The 19195-nt window shown below is 53.1% G+C and overlaps 2 protein-coding genes across 9 annotated transcripts in view; one reads left to right on the forward strand and one right to left on the reverse strand.

Moving 5' to 3' along the window:
- Rsph14 (radial spoke head homolog 14 (Chlamydomonas)) overlaps window positions 1-19195 on the reverse strand; it is a 75166-nt gene that overhangs the window by 13573 nt on the left and 42398 nt on the right. The gene's annotated exons all lie outside the window — the stretch shown is intronic.
- The window catches only part of Gnaz (guanine nucleotide binding protein, alpha z subunit), a 49731-nt gene that overhangs the window by 3873 nt on the left and 26663 nt on the right, over window positions 1-19195 (forward strand). For 2 of the 4 annotated variants that reach the window (NM_010311.4, XM_006513235.4), the window contains exon 2: window positions 7742-7807. The exons of 1 other annotated variant lie outside the window; for it this stretch is intronic. The gene's annotated coding sequence lies outside the window, so the exon portion shown is untranslated. Of the gene's footprint in view, window positions 1-1175; window positions 1195-7741; window positions 7808-19195 lie in introns of those variants that run through there. One more of the 4 variants, XM_006513236.1, reaches the window with a different exon arrangement.

Raw genomic sequence — 19195 nt, forward strand, 5'->3', positions numbered from 1 at the left:
CTGCTGTCCTGGGTCTTTAGCCCACAGTGGGAGAGAACCATCAAACATGGGTGAGCCCTTGGCTTCATCCCCATTACCAAGAACTCAATGATCCTGTAAGTAAAATAAAAGCAGGCTGGGCGAGGAGGATACCCTGAAGCGCTTGGGCTCTGGGCAGTATTTCAATCGAGGGGCTGCTAACCCTGTAAGGGGAGGGGGGCCGTAGAAGTGGTGATGAGGGGCTGTGACTCAGATGGCAGCTTTGGGGTTTTAGCTGAGCCACTAGAAGGATACAGCTGGCCCTGTAAGGGAGGTGGCTTGTGAAGATCCCTTCTAGAGGAAGGGACTCAGGGGGGAACTGGATCTGAGAGTCTGACCCTATTGTGGTCAGAGCAAAGTCAGGGGTGACAGCCTAGAGTCCTGGGCACCTGAGTGTTCAGGAAGCTGTGGAGCCAGTGAGGTCACTGAGGTTCCAAGGAAGACAGGTCCCCAGAGGATGAAGCTCAAGTTGGAGAGCTGGCAGATGCACGAGGTGAGAAGACCATTGTGACTGGCCTTTTAGGAAGCTGGAGAAGGCATTCTGGACGGGGAGGGGTCTCTGTAGTAAGCACTGGGGTTGGAGCATCGCAGGATGCTCTGGCTACACAGTTCATTGTGGCCTTGGTAAGAAATTAAGCATTTCAAAATGGCCACAGTGTGGCTTTAGGCCTGACAGAGGGCCTGCCCTGTGTAACCACCTGTTCTTATGCCCGTAAAGCCAGCCTACTTATGGGGACATATGGGGACAGTGCTAAGACCGTAGCGGGTGGAGAGAGAGAGGCCTAACAGGTAAGACTGTGATATGCTTACCTCCCTCCCTCTCTTCTCCATTCTCCTAGGTGGCCAGATAAGCCGAGTGGGGTCAGTCAGAGTCAGAGTTACCCTGTGAGCCTGTCTTTGATCTCCTGGCTAGGGATCCCAAAGCCACACGTTGAGAATTGTTCCCGTGAGCTACCATTTCTCCTCCCTGTCTCTCTTGGTCCCCAGTGGCCAGTAGCCACTCGGACAACAGGTAGCAGGAAATATGTCTTGGAGCCCAGCCTCAGTCAAGACACTGGGCAAGTGTGACTGGAGGCTCCATACAGCTGGTCCCTCCCTGGGTTTGACTCTTTTTTTTTTTTTCCTACAGAAGCCTGCTACATCACAGAGTTTTGAGTTATTCGCTTCTAAATTAAGGTATATCTCTCTTTTAAGAGGTGTCCCTAGAGATTCCATCAAGAAGTGCTAGGAAGCTAGACTGTCAAAAGCCACAGTGCGGGGAGGGGACTTTCAGTGTCAAACCCAAAATTCCTTCTAGCAGAATCCAACCAGAAGCGCATACTGCCCTTAGGGCTCTTGAGGCCATGCTCTTGCCACTAGGCTGTGGTCAAAGCAAGCCTTTGAGAGGGAGACCCCTGCTTCTAGGATGGAGAACTGCCAAGATGAGAATCCTGAGTGGGCCTGGCTTGAATCCTGATCCCTCGGAGAAGGTACCCCTGTGGGCCATGGGTGTCATGGTCCTTTGCTGGGTTGGGTTGGAGGGGTGTAGACTGATGTCTGCATTTTTCTAGAACCCAGACATAGACATCCCCAAGGAGGACACACCAAATCTGCCCTGGATTTCACAGCCAGGTGCCTTCTAGCGGCCAGGATAGGATCCTTCCCCCTCACAATCAGCGTTACAGAGGAGGGACCTGGTTCTTAGCATCAGTTTTAGTTGAAGAGGCCGAGACCTGACTTTGGTTGGGAGGGGTGCTTTCCCTGGTGCCTCAGTAGACCCTGGAAGCCACCAAATTGGACAAACCATGGTCGGGAAGGGCATTAAGGAACCTGGGGTTCTCAGCAGCGTCCTCCTCAGACTGGCTTCATCTCCCCAGTTGGTCACAGGAAGCATGCTAGAGGCTACCTGCCTGGATCCGTGCACCTGCTCCCGCCAGCTCTCAGGGCTACGGCCTCTTGCTCCAACCAGAGCGGTGGGCTGCAGCAAGCCCTGGGCGTTTTCCGCCTGACCCTTCTGCTCCAGATCCATGGCTGGTGGGCAGTGTGTGGGCCCTGTCTTTATCCCTTTAACCCCTTTGGGCCTCAGTTTCTTTCTCTCTCAAGGGATGACAGAAGTTAGTGCACCGGGAGGTTGCTTGCTTGCTAACACTAGGGCTCCACCCCTGCCGGGGAGCTGAGGGTACTGCTGCCAGGTTGGTCACTCAGTTGAGGAAGCCTGAGAGCTAGCCTCCTCACCACCCTCTCTCTGCTGCCTTGGATTCTGCCTGAAAAGAATTGTTCTCCGCTAACTGCAGGGCTGTTCTGGCACTGCAGGCCAGGTTTCTCCACGGGGCAGACTGGGCCTCACAGTTGTTGTTGTTCTTACACAGGGCCACACACAGGGAGGATTTCCACATCCGTGACCCATGCTTACTGGAGGCTCGCTATAACCTTATTCACATCCCAGGCGTGCGGCTGGGCCCCTCCTGCTTCTTCTCTGTCTCCCCTTGGCAGTCACCACAGCCTGACCTACTTGTTTCCTTTACTTGTCTCGGTTGTTTGTTATTTCTTGGGTCCAGATGAAAGATGTGTGCACCGTGGACTGTTTTTGTGCTCACCTATGAGAAAGTGGCCCAGCGAGTCTGTCTGTGAGGAACGACCCCTAGAGAGCAGATGCACTGCTAACCACCCCACTTGGACGCAGAGGGTTGGCGAGTGCTAACTGGTGTGGAGGATGGTGGCCCCAGCTTAGCCCTCTGCTCCTAAGAGTCAGACCTGGGTCCCTGTCAGACCTGGCCGTGGGTCACACGCCGGACATCTGTGTGAGCTGAATCAGAACAGGGGTTTAAACTTAGGTGGGTCCAGAAGAGGGCTGCGAGACGGAGCAAGGAGTGGAGGGGAACAGGTGGTTAAGGGGCTGCTTTTCACCTTCCAAGTAGCAAAGAGGAGGTAGAGGCCTTCGCAAAGAACCAGGACTCAAGAACTCATCTGGAGACATTTGGGGAGCTGGTGAGATGATAGGTGCTATGCGAAAAGGCAAGGGCAGGAATCTGCAGGTCAGTTGGCTGGCTTCTGATCCTGAGTCAGACACCTCAGACTGACACCTGGCCCCTTGGTGAGGTGGCTGTGTGTGGGACCTTGATCAGACGGGAAGTGGAATTGATGTGGAAGTAGTGCACAGGAGATGCATCCCTGGGAAGCCGTTGTAAGGGGATGAAGGGAGATTCTGATGGAAAGAAAGTGATGTAGTCAGAGGCTTAGTGGCCTTTCCAGGCCCCAGATCCAGAGATAGTCTATCAGGTCAGGGCAACGGGGCTGCTGGGAGCAAGAGAAGTCTGTGACACATCACACACACACACACACACACACACACACACACACACATGACACACACACACCACCACCACCACCACCATGCTACCTCCCAGTACTAGGGGTAGAACCCAGGCCTTGCACATACCAAGCCTTCTCGTACACTAGTCAAGAACTCTACAACTAAGCTACCACACCAGACCTCCTCTTTTTTTTAAATTTTTTTAAAGTCAGAGGGTCTGGGCTGAGCCAGGGGTGCAGAAGGTTGTCGTTTCCTCGCCTGGATTCAGAGTGGCTGCCTAAAGAACACTGTGGTGAAGAGGATTCTAAGGCTGTGTCCTGCTCGGGGAAGTAGCCATGGTTGGTTAGTGATAACTGTGAGAAGTTCACCGGCAGGGTGGAAAGTCCTTGCCAGCAGCCGGCCAGCCCACTTACTACAGTCTGTTGTTTGTCAGCTTTACCTCATCCCCATATCTCCTCACTTCAGAGTGTGTGGCCCGGATCCCATCATTGCCCTCCCCCAGGGAAGGACTCGTTTCTTGCTATGTAGACTATGTGAATGAATGAATGGATGGATGAATGGATGAATGAATGAAGAGTAGCAAATGAGAGAGGCTACTTAGCAAGGTTAAGCTCCTCCGGGGCATAAGTCTCCTTCCATCGTGGAACCCCAAGAAGCCTGCCTGTTTGTGTGAACCAGGTGATCATGGGAAGAGAATACCACACTGTGGACCTTGACGGGGCGTGTTACAGGAGTAGGAACAACATGGGAGAAGTGGGTGGAGTGGCCAGAGAAGGACAAGGTGCTCCCCAGACTCCCCAGACTCGGAGGCTCGGGGTTTCCACCTGACCCATGTAGTGGCCCCCCGGGGGTAGAAATGAGAAAACCCTCCAAGTTGCTGGGGGAATCCCCTGAAGGTTCTCCTAGATGAAGGCTGGCAAGACAGATTTATAATCCAGCAGGTCCTGAGATGGTCGTGTCCCCTTCTGCCCTGTACCCATGCTGGAGTTGGCTGGGCAGAGCTAGATGAGAGGGAGGTACTGGGCCGGGAGGGTGAGGCGCTGACTGAGGACCTGCCCCTGCATCTTCCCCTCCGCCAGCTCCACTCTGTGTAGCACATCCCTATTGGCCTTACTTGCCACAGTTGTGTGGGGCCTCAGACCTGTCCCCCTGCCCCTCTTGCCCTGTGGACTGGCTTCCGGGAGCCTCCCGTCCATCCTCGCCAGTGAGTATGGATGCCACTGTCCCCAGGCCAGGCATTCCCTGCAGTGGAGCTGCCCCCCCCAACTCTGGTACCTCTGACAGGCATGGCAAACATATTTCTTGATAAATGCTGGGAAGAAAAAATAATTAGAGTGTTGCCTCCATTATCCAATTTCTGATTAATCAAACTCTCTTTGTCCTCGGCCAAAATCTATTCATTTCCCTTAAACACTGGGCTGGTGCCAGGCATCGATTTCCTCTGTGATAACACCATGCGCACACTCTTGTGCACACTGCCGGCCCTGCCTTGTCCTGCCCTGTGGCTGGGGCTGCACAGAGGCACAGATGGGATCACTCTCGCTCTCTGATTCTGCCTGCCTTCTCCAAGGAGCCTCCTGAATATTTACCAGCACCCCAACCCCTTCCCTCAGCTCCCGGGGTTCCTTGGCTCATTCCACAGATGCATACTTGGTATCCGGTTATAGATATGTTCTGAGTTAAGGCTCACTACAGCTCCTGGCCCTTGGCCTCTAGGGCTTAGAGATGCCCTGTCACTGGCACAGTAAGAAGGTCACCACTAAAGGGCAGAGGACGGGTCTTTTGGGGGGCTTCAAAGCAGCCTGGAGTAGATATAGGGGAGGCAGCAACAGAAACCCAGCTTCAGAGAGAATTGACAAGATAGAGGATGTCCCAGACTCGAGAACTGGTGACTCATCGACAGGGCAGCATTGCCATCCAGGGGAAGTGGTGTTCAGCTGTCCCTCCTCCCGTCCCTCACTCAGCCACTGATTATGATCAGAAAGGGGATAGTACCCACCATATGTGAGCTGTTGCTTAGACATAACATGACATGTTGTTTAGAAAGAAACATTACTGTGAGGTAAGACGGCGTTGGGTATTTGGGTCAGGGCGAGTGTTTTTGCTTGTACATGTGATTGGCAAGGAAGAGACATCTGAACCATTGGACATGAGGTGGCTCTGAACAGAAGTTTACAGACTTAGATGAGGAGGAGACTGACGAGCTATGCGGTCGCCCTGAGTTGAGCAGGATCACCCCACCCCACCCCACCCCACCTCCCTGTGATAGAGATTAGCAGGGAGATGAGCAAAGGAGGGAGTGGGGGTGGGGAGGCAGTTGGAGATTGTGCCACAGCAGAGCCTTGGGGGGTGGGGGGGTCCTGGCACGACCGTGACCTCTGGCTCTGAACTAAAATGTCAAGGAACAGAAAGAAGGCTTCAAGCACAAGAGAGAGACTCCCACTGCCTTATTTCTAACAAGCCCTTAGCTGCTAGTGGAGTACCAAGCGCAAGGGGCTAGTGACAGGAAGGGCACCTGCGAGGTCACCGCTGCCATCCAGGAGATAGACTGAGCAGCTTAAGCTCGATGACCAGGCTATAGACAGAGTTAGAGGATAACGGAAGGACCCAGCCTGGCCCAAGATGCTCCCATGAGACAGGGAGTGAAGGGCAAGAATCCCGAATGTGAGTGTGCCATGCACGCCTTGGTGTCCCTGGGACCTCTTGTTCACATGGGTGTTTGCAGCAGGGCCGTGGGGCCTCCTCTCTTGGGAATGCCTGTGGTGATCTTCCTCAAAGTGGGCAGCAGCTCTCCCTCCTGGTGAACAGGCTCTTCTCCCTCCTAGGGTCCCCGTGGGGTAAGCCCAGTATTCTCTCATGGCTAGACCTTACAGTGCCTCGCTTCTTCCTTGATCCTATCCTGAGTACTCACCCCACTCCCCCCAGAGATTCTCCTGGGTGTTCTCCTTCCAATGGTCATGGTGGAAGGACACTCAGCTCAGCCTCTACCTCTTATTTGGTTTGGTTTGGTTTGGTTTTTGAGACAGGGTTTCTCTGTGTAGCTCTGGCTGTCTTGGAACTCGCTTTATAAACCAGGCTCAAAGATCCATCCTCGTCTGCCTCCCAGTGCTGGGATTAAAGGCGTGCTCCACCATCACCCAGCTACCCTCTTCTTCTTAAGGATCTTCCAAGATTGTTATTTATCAGTGTTCAGGGGTAACCAGAGTTGCAGACTCTCATAGGAGCAATCTGTCGATCTGTTGCTGCCCCAAGAACAGATACAAGGGCACCAGGCTGCTGGCCTTAGGCAGATCTCAGCACTGACTAAATGCACATTTCTGGGCCCTTCTCAGACCTGAGGATCATCGCAGGATATACAGCAGGACCACACCATCTGTGTGAGCTGAATCAAAACAGGGGTGTAAACTTAGGCGGGTCCAGAAGAGGGCTGCGAGACGGAGCAAGGAGTGGAGGGGAACAGGTGGATAAGGGGGTGCTTTTCACCTTCCAAACAGCAAAGAGGAGGAAGGGGCCTTCGCAAAGAACCAGGACTCAAGAACTCATCTGGAGACATTTGGGGAGCCGGTGAGATGATGGGTGTCTTGCAAAAAGGCAAGGGCAGGAATCTGCAGAGGGCCAGTACAGTGGCATCTGGCTCTGTACCTGGCTCAGCGACCCAACCAGACAGACCAGCAGTCAACCTTCTCCGGGCCACAGTCCCCCGAGGCAGCACACCATTTAATGTGACTCTCATTAATGGCCCTACCTCTCAGCTGCCTTTTTTTTTTCCTCCTCCATAGGTCAAATTCTTCATTTTTATCTCTTCAGTCCTGGCCAAATTTTCTTCTGAGTCAGTGCTCTGGGGTGAAGCTCTCACCTCTTGTCTGGTCAGCCTCGGTGGCCATGGGCCAGAAGATGACACATGTGGCTGGCCAGAGTCACAGAGATACACAGGAAAGGGCCTCTCTGCTAGTCTCATGTCACCTTCCTTTAGCAGTAGGATGCTAATAGGCTGTCTTCACCTGCTCTGCTGGAGCGGAGCCATGGGTTGGGTTAGGGACCGTCTGGGGGAGCAGGCACTGGATGCATACTCCTGTACTTCCTATTATCTACCTGGGCCCTAGCCTCAAAACAGAGAGAATAGAGCATGAGACAGGAGAGAAGGAGAGGGGTCAGAGAGCAGGGGAAGGGGGGAGAGGGGGGATGAGCAAGCTTGGAGGAGCCAAGAAGGGAAACCTACTGGTGGTTTGCAAGTCAGGAAGGTTATATGGCAAAGCTAACCTAGTGGCCTGGGCCCTAGTGACTTTTGAGTGGTTGAAAAAACAAAAACAAACCAAAAACAAAATCAAACAAACAAAAAAGAAAAACCAAAAACAAAAAAAAAACCCAAAAAAACCAACAAACAGTCATGTTTTCTTAGCCAAATCAGTAATGTCCTGCATATTCTGTCAGTTTCAGGCATTTGCAGGGCTGATGAGGAGTGAAATGCAAAGTCCTTCGCAAGCCTTATGAAAACTGGTAAGCAGAACCCCTCCTTTCCCACTCTGACAATCCAGTCCGTTCCCTGGGGATAAGGGAGTTCTCCGCTCTCTCCGTAAAGCACATCCCGCAGGCCTTGTGTTCGCGGTGGCTCCCGGGACAGTAGGTAGTCCCTGCAGCAATGCCCGCCCCGGCGCTTGCTCTCCCTCCCAGCTGCGAGTCAGCTGTGTTCATCCCAAGTGCCATCCATACTATGATGACATCCTTGAATATTCCGTAAACGGGTAGGGGTGGGTGTCAAGGGGGCTTCTGTAGAAACCACAGCAGCCGGTAAAACCTCAAAAGCTGGGTGTAGCTTGGTCTGGTGTGGGTAGAGTTTGTTTGGGCACAGGGAGCTACTTTCTCACCACACTGGTGCTGGGGAAAGTAAGCTGGGTGTCACTGTAAGCACGGTGTGGTTAGGCAAGGATGTTCCCGGCAGCTGCGGGACGTTGAGCCTGAGCCTGTCCTCCTGGGACTTACTTCTGTCTGTGACTGACAAGGAGGCGTTTAAAGTGCTCCAACTCCGTTCCTTTGCTCCCTTCTGTAAATCGGCGTCTCATTAAAGCAGCAAGCCAACAGCCCCATCTCTGATAGCAGTGTGCAGTGATTAATGGGTATCAGAAATGCATCTGTAATAATTTATTACATTTAGAGTTGGTCTCCGTTTCTGGTGGGTTTGCTTGTTTGTTTGCATAGGGGAGATCCTTCTACTTGAGATGTGTGACCCATGATCTACAGCAGGCACGAAGTCACAGAGACAGAGGGGGTGGTGGTGGGTACGACAGGGTGAGCTGCTTGGGGATAATATATGTGAGTTTCCATGAAAGGCCAACCTGAAAACCCATTTCTCTGAGACAGGAGAGACAAAGGATTCGTGAAAGTCGCCAGGCTCCGTAGGAGAGTCTGGGAGCAAGCTAAAGGGAAGAGATGGCTCTGGCATGGAAACTGAGAGAGGAAGGTCTGGGAACCAGTAAGAGAAGTGCTTAGGCAAGGAAGGACCAGGAGGAGAGAATGGTATAGGATGGGGACAGAGGATGCAGGTCTAGGGCCCAGGGACTAACAAGAGTACGGAATGAAGGCTGGAACAGAGACCAGGAGGAAGAGACTAGTGAAGGGCCAGAGAATCAGGAAGGGAGAACTTGTTGGTCTGAGAGCCAGAAACCAGGGAGAGGAGTACATGGGGTTGAAGAACAGCCCATTGTGGAGTGTGTGGTAAGCACATAGCTGCGTCAGGCAGGGAGGGCTGGACCGTGGGAGAGAGGGCAGAGGCTTCAGGAGGACGACTTTGCCCCACACAGAAGAAAGAGCTAGAAACTTTAAGTTTGGGGTCTTTGTTGGACAGGCCTCCCATTCAGAAAGGACAGGCGAGACGTCCATCTAAAGAGGAATATAGAAAGCAGGAGCCGAAAAGTCGGGAACACAGAAAGAGGGACCCTGGAATCTCACCAGAATCAGGTCCCAGTCAACTCAGGAGTGTCCGAGGGCCAGCGGAGACCTCAGGGCTTGAGGTCCCTACGACTGTCAGTGTTTGATCCCTCCACCACAGACTCCTAAGCGAGGTCACCTTAGGTAATGCACTCCAAAGAAAGCCCTGGGAAGCTTCGAGCTCTGTGCAAACATCTTTTGGTATTGGTCCATCTATCCATCCATCTGCTCTGCAAATCTTTTCACAGAGCACCTGCTTTGAAGGAAGTAGAACTGGCAGCTGGGGGGCAGGGGGATGGGGACAGAGCAGTAGCCCAGACAAGCCCACAGTGGGGGGATCTCAGGGAAGGCAACACACATAGTAGAGTTGGGGAAGGGGTTCCTGGGAGGGCCAGTCTGCCCTTTCTTCTTGGGGCAAGGTCCAGTACTACCATGGAGCTAGCCTCATGCACACTTTCCAAAGGGGTCTGAAAAATGTCACATGTGTTAGGCACTGTGGGCCTGAAGGGTGAGAAATAGAACCAGGAAGGTGGAACTAGAGGTTTTCTGTAGGGTAATGGGAAGGAAGAGGTGGTTTGTACAGGCCCCTTCCCATGAGGGTATTTCCTTGGAGGAAATACCTGCTCTGTCTTTGTTCAGTGCCACTGGCATTAAAGCAAACAGAGGTTTTTATCTCCTTGGGAAGATGTGGCTTTTCAGTCCCAGAATACATGTCATATCAAAAGCCTAAATGAACTAGGGGACCTTTCCCGCAGTCAGTCCACACTGGGTGAGGGGAAAGGCACAGAGGAAGCCAGGGTAGGGTTTGTGTGCACGTGGCCCTATACCACTCACTCACCATGGGGTACTGAGCCTTGAGAGCTGCCCTTAACCCTAAGGCTCCATGAGGACTGAATAGCCACTGTTCATAAAGGACGTTTCAGCTGGAAACATGCACCCCGTCACCCAGTTGAAAGTAGGTTCTGCTCTGACTTCGCTTGCTCCAGCCTTCCCAAGGTGGCGTCCATCCGGCACCTAACGCTATAATGTGGTGGGGCCGTGATGCAGAAGTGCCTCCTCTACCCAGGAAAACCGCTGCTCTGGGAGCCTGGCGACACCTGTGGTGTCCCATATGGCATCCATTCCTGCCACAGTCCTCCCCCAAAACACTCAACACATCCACCACAGTTTCCTGCCTGTGGTGCTAGCCTCCTCAAGAGCCCTAACCCTTCAGAGGGCCGCTCCCAGACTTTGAACCCTGCCCCAGCGTATGGGTATAATCTCCCAGTCGCCAACAGTCCCCTGTTGCCGTGAGGTCAGCTCTGAATGTGTCTTCAGCTGTTCTTCACTAGTCTCTGTTCTACGTCCTTCCTTGTGTCCCTTCTGCCACAGTGCGTCAAGAATGGTCTGGTTATCTTCTAACCATATCATGAGCTACTTGGTACAGAAATGGAGCCCAGTCAACCCCTTGTCCCCCTGCTTGGAGCAGAGCAAAACACGGGCCCAAGTCTGAGAGGGCATAGAGGACTTGTTGATCCACTGGCCACATGGATCAGAGTTGAGACTAAGCCTGAAGCGCAGATGCAGATCTAAGATGCTGAGCAAAAGAGCAGAGGATATATCACTAACCACGCCAGTGCAGCTCAGCAGAGAAGTGGGAATGAGGAGTCCTCTGGCCAAGGCAAGGGGTACAGTGTTGATACCATGGCCCAGTAATCCAATTCCCTCACAGTCCCAGCAGAGAGGGCCCAAGCCTTATGTGCATCCCATTTTCCATTTTCCTCTCCCCTCCCCTCCCCTCCCCTCCCCTCCCCTCCCCTCCCCTCCCCTCCCCTCTTTTCTTTTTTCTTTTTTCTTTTTTTCGAGACAGGGTTTCTCTGTGTAGCTCTGGCTGTCCTGAAACTCACTCTATAGACCAGGCTGGCCTTGAATTCAGAAACCTGCCTGCCTCTGCCTCCCAAGTGCTGGGATTAAAGGCATGCGCCACCACGCCCGGCACATCCCATTTTTATTCTCAGAACGCAGTGGCTCCAGAATCCAGCTTCTCCTAGCAAGGGACAGGAGTGGCCACCAAACCCTAAGTGGTCCCGGGCTGGCCTCTTCCATAAGGAAGGTAACCCTTTTTACATCTCTCAATCCTTTTCCTTCAAGGAGAAACTCCCAATTTGGTGCCAGTGTGGCTCTCCCCATCCATCGGGCACTAATCCTTGTTGTTTAACAAACAGCCAGTGACCTCGCCTGGCCCTTCTGCAGACACGAGTCCCCAGGCTAGCAGCAAAAGCAGTTTCTTCTCGCTGTTATGTATTCCAGATCATTTCTGTGATGAACGACTCTGGCTTTCCACTCAAAGTTCTTAAAGTATACAGTTAAGTTTTTAAAAGGATAAATCCATTTCAGGAAAAACATTGCAGCGGGTTATACCCAGATGTGGCTAGATTAGGAGGAACATGTAGCGTGAGGTACAGGGGCTGGGGGTGGGAGGTGATGAATATTGAGTTCTGTTGACTCTCCTGAGGAAGTCACCCCCTCTCTAGACCTCTACAAAGTCATAACCAAATTCATAACCAACCACCACACTTACTCTTACACATGCATGGGCAAGGATGATCACAAATAGGTGTGAGAGATGGGCGTGGAGATACCCACTGAGTCTCTGTAGCCATAAGCTTCTGGGGCCAGGTTCCCTAAGTATCTGTTTGCCCCGGCGACTCCAGCTGCCCGAGGAGACTTGCTCCTGTTATAGAGGAGCATACATGAGAAAGCGCAAGCTTGCTTCCAGCACCTTCTTTCCAAGCCCACTGTCTGAGTTCCCTAGACACTCCAGAGGCCAGCCCAAAGCTGTCCGCCACTGCTCAAGGATACACACATAGGAAATGGATTTTTGAAGGGTCTGCTGAGACCCTAGACTGCGAGAGGGCCGTTCCACTAACAGGTAGAGATAAGACTACATCCAGATCTGCCTGAGAAGAACAGCCTCCACAGCCATGGGGTCTTTCTTGGCTTCTCTGGTCAACCTCATACTCGGCGAAGGCAGAAATGGACAGAGAAAGGAAGTCCAGCCAGCCTGAGGGTCAGACAGCACGAAGACTCCTCCTGCAGGCCAGGTCTGGCAAGGGCTGCTTAGCCTCAGCAGGAGAGGAATAAAGGAACGAGCATCCAGTGTCTGGCTGAAGCAGAGAGCACGCGGCTAGTAAGGCAGGCGTGAAGAGGCAGGAGAAATAGTTCCTTATTAAGAGGGGAGGAAACATATTATCAGTAGCAACCACAGGCACAAGGCTTTCCTCCTTCTTCAGTTTCTGAAATAAAAGCATGGCAGGTGTCCACTCAGGAAATTCAGTTCCAGAGGTAAACGAGAGGGCCCAGTATTTATTGGTGTGTTCATTAATGGACTCATCAGGATTTTTTTTTTTGACACAAGGCTTACTATATAGCTCAAGCTAGTCCAGAACTCATGACCCTCTCGCCTCAGCCTCCTGAGTGCTGGGACCGAGTGTCTGTAGCGTCTGGGCCTGCTTTCCCTAAATACCTCTTTCTCCTGGTGGCTCCAGCTGCCCAAGGGGGCATGCTCCTGCTGTAGAATAGGCAACCAAGCCCTAGCTTGGTTCCAGTACTTTCCCCCCAAGCCGACTGACTTCCCTGAGGCAGACATTCTCAGAGGCTAGCCCAAAGCTCTCCTCTACTGTTCAAGAATACACATGTGAGGCTGGAGAGATGGCTCAGTGGTTAAGAGCAATGACCGTTCTTCCAGAGGTCCTGAGTTCAATTCCCAGCAACCACATGGTGGCTCACAACCATCTGTAATGAGATCTGATGCCCTCTTCTGGTGTGTCTGAAGGCAGCTATAATTGTACTCACATACATAAAATAAATAAATCTTTAAAAGAATATATACACGTAAAATGGATCCACAAAGAATCCATTCATGGCACGTGTGTACAGACCACCTCTCTCATCTGAGAACTCATAAAGGAGATGAATGAGCCCTCTGATCCTGGGAAGCCTCCTGGCCGGTGAGCTAGCCACCCTAAGGCCACCAGTGCATGAACTGCCTCAGGGAACCTCAGATGCACCATTCCTGCTAGCCCTTGCAGACTGAGATAGGGGATGGCTGTGGACCTGGAACGTTCTCCTTTCTGCCTGACAGCCATATTTGGAAGAAGGGCCTGGTGAGCTCAGCTTGCCACCACTGAGCAGCATCCTCGTTACCACAGCATGGGTGCCAAAGGAGCAGAGGAGCCAGAAGGGCTGCCACGGCCAGGACGCAAGGCATCCGAGAAAAGGAGGTGGAGGGTAGGGGCAGGACTGAGGGACATTCCCATCGAGGGACATTTGGCTCCCAAGGGAAACATCAGAACAGGCCAGGGTCAGGCAGGTGCAAGCCGACCAAGTAGCTCCCTTGGATTAGAAAGGACTCTGTTAAGGGGGCTACTGATTGTACCTTAGGCTACTCCCCACACAGAGACAGGAGACGCCCCAGGCCAGGGCTTTCGCTTGGGGTGTAAGACAGTGGAATTCTTCATGCATTCAAGGTGGGTGTTATTTGGGGACAGTTAGTAGCCCAATGGTATGTCAGCATACAGCCTCACTGTCTTGACATACCCTGGGCTTGGCTACCTACAACCTTTTTGGGTTGTACTCATTGTGGCTAACAGTCTTGGGTCTTGGGTATGACCAATTCTCCGTCTGAATAGCCTTTCTGGTGGCCCAGGCTCAGCATGAGCCAGGCTTTCCTGAGAGACTAGCAGGGATGGTATCCAGGGGTCTAGACAGGTAGGAGCCAGGCTGCTTGTCTGTGAGATGCTAGGACACGGTAGTAAAGGAGCCTGACTATCAGCTGATAGACGAACCTTCCCACCCTAGAGTCAGCCGGCTTGGAAAAAGGTGCTTGGTGACTTGGGTCCTGGCTGCTTTTCCAGTGCTCTTGTGGAGCCAGCTCTCAGACTGTTGCAGAAGTAGTTCTAAGAGAAGAGTTCAACGGCTCGCCTCTGTCTTAGTGGGTTCTAGCAGCCATAGATGTGTGTTGTGCTGTCCAAGTCCTATGTCTGATGTGGTGGGTGGGGAAGGGTCACACCTCTGGGGACTGTAAGCTATAGGGATAGGCCAAGAGCAAAGTTAACTAATATAAAGGGTCCAAGATGCAAAGATCCCCAGAGACCTAACACTGTAACTGTGTCTCTGGCCTGGTTCGGGTTGTCACTTCATATCTCTTCCAGGACAGAGAGGGCCATATTTAGGAAGGGGCAGCGCACAGTGAAGGTAGACTGATCAAATGATGAATAGAGATGCCCGGCTCCGAGACTCTAGACCGTTTGATCTCAGCCTTCCTGCTCTGTAAGCCTTTCATACAGTTTCTCGTGTTGCGGTGATCTCCAACCATAAAAGTATTTTTGTGGCTGCTTCATAGCTATAATTTTTCTACTGTTATGGATCACAATATAAATATCTTATATACAGAATATCTGATATGTGACAACCTAAAGGTGTCACAATCCACAGGTTGAGAATACTGCTTCAGATTCAGAGAGGTAGTGAGGGTCTTGAAGAAGATGGTTGGCATGGACTGAGAGTTTTAGCCTTGGAACTGGAAGGAGTGAGAGCTTTTAATACAGGAGTCCCGGAGCGGGATCAGGTGTGGATGCTGCACACCAACAGTCTTTGTACAGTGGCATGATGGAGGCCAGCGTGGAGCTTGTAAAGAGTGCAAGGTGGGTGGGGAGGAGCCACAGAAAACTGCTGAGCATCATCAGCCCGGGCAACGCCATCTTGTTATACATGCCTCTAGCTCATGCATCTGAATGAGGGCTGGGATGGGCTTGCTGATGGATACAGTCTGCATATCTGTACTGAGATCCCGCACTCCACACTCCATGGTTGTCACCACCATGCTTGCCACTCTCAGTATTTCCTCTCCAACAGTGGCCCTAGCTCTCAGCCTTGCTGGACAGCGCTAGGGATGCCTCATCTCCTCCCTACTCCCACCCAGTCATCACCCCACCACTGCCATGCAGCGTTGGCCTCACTAGCCATTGCATCCACCTGCCCCTTAGCCCTGTCCCGTGTCAGGGTCCTCTCCCCTGGAATCTGTGTGACAGAGCTATCCCCAGTCTGTCCTAGCTTGGTGGTACCATCCAATCATTTGTTGGCTTTTGGTCTGCCCTTGGATCTTGATGCCACCTGTCCTTCCAGCCACACTCACAGCTGCCTCAGGCCTTGCCCCGGCATCCCCCTCATCCTCAGGCACCCACCTGTCTGCCTGCCCCACCACTTGCTTGCCGTCATCCAGTCATCTATCGCCTGCTGGGAGGCCAGCTTTACCTGCCTTTGCAGACCTGCTGCCAGTGCACTCCACCTTTGACCCGCCCTCCCACCTGGAGCTCCAGATTTTTTTTTTTTTTTTAACAATAAAGCTCAGCACCTTGTCACTTGCAGTTGTTCCTGCCCTGCCTGTGGTCTGACCTCTGTCGTCTTTACCTGAGGAAATTTAGGGATTTAGCCTTTGCCTTATTTGGTGCACAGACACCCCGAGTCCCAAGCTCAAAACCACGGCTTCATACTTCTGAGATGTCCTAAGTCTGAGATGATGCACTGGCCGGTTTTCCAAGCCCCATTCTAATCCGCTGCACACCAGCTGGTCCCTCTTGTCCATGGCCACCTTGCCTTGAGGATACCGGGATACCATGTGGAACTGACCTACCCCATCACATGGGACAGCTGCACAGATCTACTTAAGCAGGAACACATGCACGCTTGTCCTGCATGCACACACACATACACACACACATACCCCACATGGGCATACACACATGTACACACACACACACGCCCCAAGCTCCAGATAGGCTTCTCTCCTACCATGCCTGTCCCTCTCTCCTCATACTTCCCTCATCTCTGATCTCTCTGATAAGGCACTTTGACCTCCCTTCAGTTCCACAGTGAGTGTGGTTCATCGTCCTTGTCCACACCCACACAATCCCAAGCCCTTGTGCAAGGTTCTCCTCTTCCTACTACTTCTGTTATTTCTAGCCATACCCAAAGGCACTGTGCTGGTGCGATCCTGGGTATCACCCTGGGGACCCATGAGCAGTTTCTGGTCCAGGAAACATCAACACACGTGGGCACCCACTGAGCCTTCACCTCTGGTCAGATGACATCGAGGTTCATTCTGAGATATGAGGAGTCCCTCCAGACCCAGTAAAATCCAGGTAGACTTGACATAAAGACACACAGGAGCCCGGCCTCAGCAGGTAGGACTGGCTGAGGTTCCATTTAGAGCATAGCATCTATCACCAACTCCCAGTTCTGTCTACTACACTCCCGTCGCCCAAGCGGGACCAGACCCCACAGAGCTACTCAGAGAATTCTGGGTAGGCTCATCAGCTTCTTTGCTTCAGGTCTCTGATACCCTGGGGATCTAGCAGAGGATGACTCTGGCGGGGGACCCACCCTCACTGTGACAGTTGCTGCCCTACATATCCTCCACGACAGGAGCTCATTGCCTGGCCACAATCTCTCCTCTATTACCTCACTGTCCTCTAGCAACCAGTGCCTACTTATCAGGGATCACCTGACCAGCCCTGGGCTCTAGGTTTCTAGACAGCAACAGATAAGGCTTCCCTACTGTCAGCCTGCTGCCCCCCCCCCCGCCCCCAACCTCCTCTCCCAGTTCCCCCACAGCCTGCTGGTGGTGAAACTCATTTCCTGAAGTGCAGATCACATGCCCATAAACAGAGAAAATCCTTCGCTATCACTTGAGACCAAGAGGCCAGGCTGCTTCTCTTTGTTCTCCAGATCCGGGGCTGAGGAGGGGGCCACCTAGGCAGGAGCGAGATAGGGAGGGCTGTGCCATGCTCAGGTGCCCACACAGACCTGCCTGCTCTACTGTCAGGTCCACCAGGGACCCCGCCTTTTTCCTGAACCCCGTGGCTTCACCCGTCTTCAGGAGATCTGTGCCTGGCAGGAGACACTACAGAGCAGGCAGACACAGTGCTGAAGCAGAAGTAGCATAGAGGGACTGAATGGAGGCCACACCTCCTGCTTGGCAGAGTTCCAGCAAGAGATACCTAAGACAGGTAGTCAGGGAGAGCAGTGGGTCCTAGCGCAAGCAGGGCCAAACAGGCTCACCGGAGCCATGCTGCGGGAGTGGCGAGACCGGGTATACACTGCCAGGAAGTGGACAGACCGAGGCAAGGGTCTGCCCCACACTCCCTTCAGGAATCATAACTTTGGAGTCCTCTACCTAGACTAGGGTCACCCATCTAGACTAAACCATGTGCTAAAAGTATGGTGACTGTCACCTGTCCTGAGGGTCCTACTAGAAAGGCTTCCTGGGACGACATCCCCACACACAGCAGGCTGAAGGTGGAACACACCTTTATACTCTAGGGAGTGGGGGGGGGGCGGGGCGGGGACTGTCAGGGCTTCAGTGAGGACCAGGGGCATTCACATTGACCCAGAAGAGGCTCAGACAAGCATCAATGCCATGCCATTTGCTTACAGTCCTTCCTAATGAAAGTTCCTTAAAGGAAATGTACAGCAGAGACCCCCCCCCAAATCCTTACTGCTGGGAAGTGGCAGCTAGACCTCTGTCTAAACAGCTGTACACGAGTGTGGGGCTCCACGTGTGCCGTCTGTGTGCCACCACCGTGGAGCAGTTGTGTCTCAAGGCTTCCGTTCTGAGACATCTTGGGATGGTTTGAATGACACCTAATGACTAGTCTGAGCAGCTCTGCATCTGGGGTGTCTCTAGCACACTCCCTCGTGGCTGCCCCGGGGGTGGGACCTCGAGCCGTGGAGTAGTTCTTTACCCTTATCTGCCTTCCCTTTCTCTTACTCAGTACCTGCTCGAGGGCCCACTGTGCGCCAAGCACTGCGGACCCACTGTGCACTGCTCACTTAGCACCTTTTGCCGGTGGTTTGGTGGGGTGGGGCAGGGCAAGGCAGGAGGTCATGTATGCGGCACGTGGGCTGAGGGCTGCTGGGAAGGCAGTGGTGAGGAGTGGGCTGGGGAGTGGATGAGCTCTGGCTGAGGAGGTTAAGATACCTAGAGGCTGTTCCCAGGGACAGAAACAGTAACTGCTTCTGGCTGGCCCTTAAAGCGTACCAGGCTCTGTGCTAGACTCTCAGTCCCTCCTCCTGTACACCTTTGAGCATGGGGGTGGCGGACAAGCTCAGAGATGTGGAGTAAGTTGCCCAAGGTGCTGAGAGGCCACAGGGTACCTGACAAAAGGCCGTGTGAAGACCAGGATTTACACCCTGAGAGCATCAGGTGGTGGCAAGCGTGGACTCAGGGAGAGAGGTGGCTTCAGAGATACTGTTGGAGAAGGTGGGCCCAAAGGGTTGGAGAAAACCAGAGGCCATGGCCACTGGAGAAAGTCTGAATTGTGGGCCCTGGGGCTTGGTTCCAAGCAAGGCCTGTCATGGCCAGCATGGGGGATGGGCTGCCACTTCCTGAGGGTCCAAGTCAGATGTATAAAGAGTAACGTCGGTAGTTGGGTAGGCTGAGTTTCAGGTGCTGGTTACACCTAGGAGTGGAGGTGGAGAGAGGCCCTTGCCTGTGTTAGAAACTTGTCTGCCTTGGGCCTTCCATCCCAGAGCCTGGTATCAGGGAAGGGGACATTAGATGGGTTTTAAAGTACCCGAGGCTCAATAGCCAGGCAAAGACATACCAGAGGAAAGAAAGAAGGCAAGAGATGGGCCATGGTGTGGGGGTGGGGCACCCTGGGCTCCCAGGCAGAGGCAGAACTGAGCCCCCTGCTGGAGGAGACATGCCCCAGCCACCCAGAGGGTCATGTTGAGATCTAGGGGGTAACCTTGCCCGTGGTAGGCAACAGGTGTCACTGGATCCAGCTGTCAATACAGCTGTTCTCCATTAACGCTCAGGCCCACAGAGAGCCTTCGAGAAAGACTCACCCTGAGCCCTTCATAGGACCTGAGCACAGCAACCACACCTGGACTCTGAGTCCCAGTTTTCTGAGAGCCTCC

This window comes from Mus musculus, chromosome 10 (assembly GCF_000001635.26).
Source record: "Mus musculus strain C57BL/6J chromosome 10, GRCm38.p6 C57BL/6J".
NCBI classification, from domain to species: domain Eukaryota; kingdom Metazoa; phylum Chordata; class Mammalia; order Rodentia; family Muridae; genus Mus; species Mus musculus.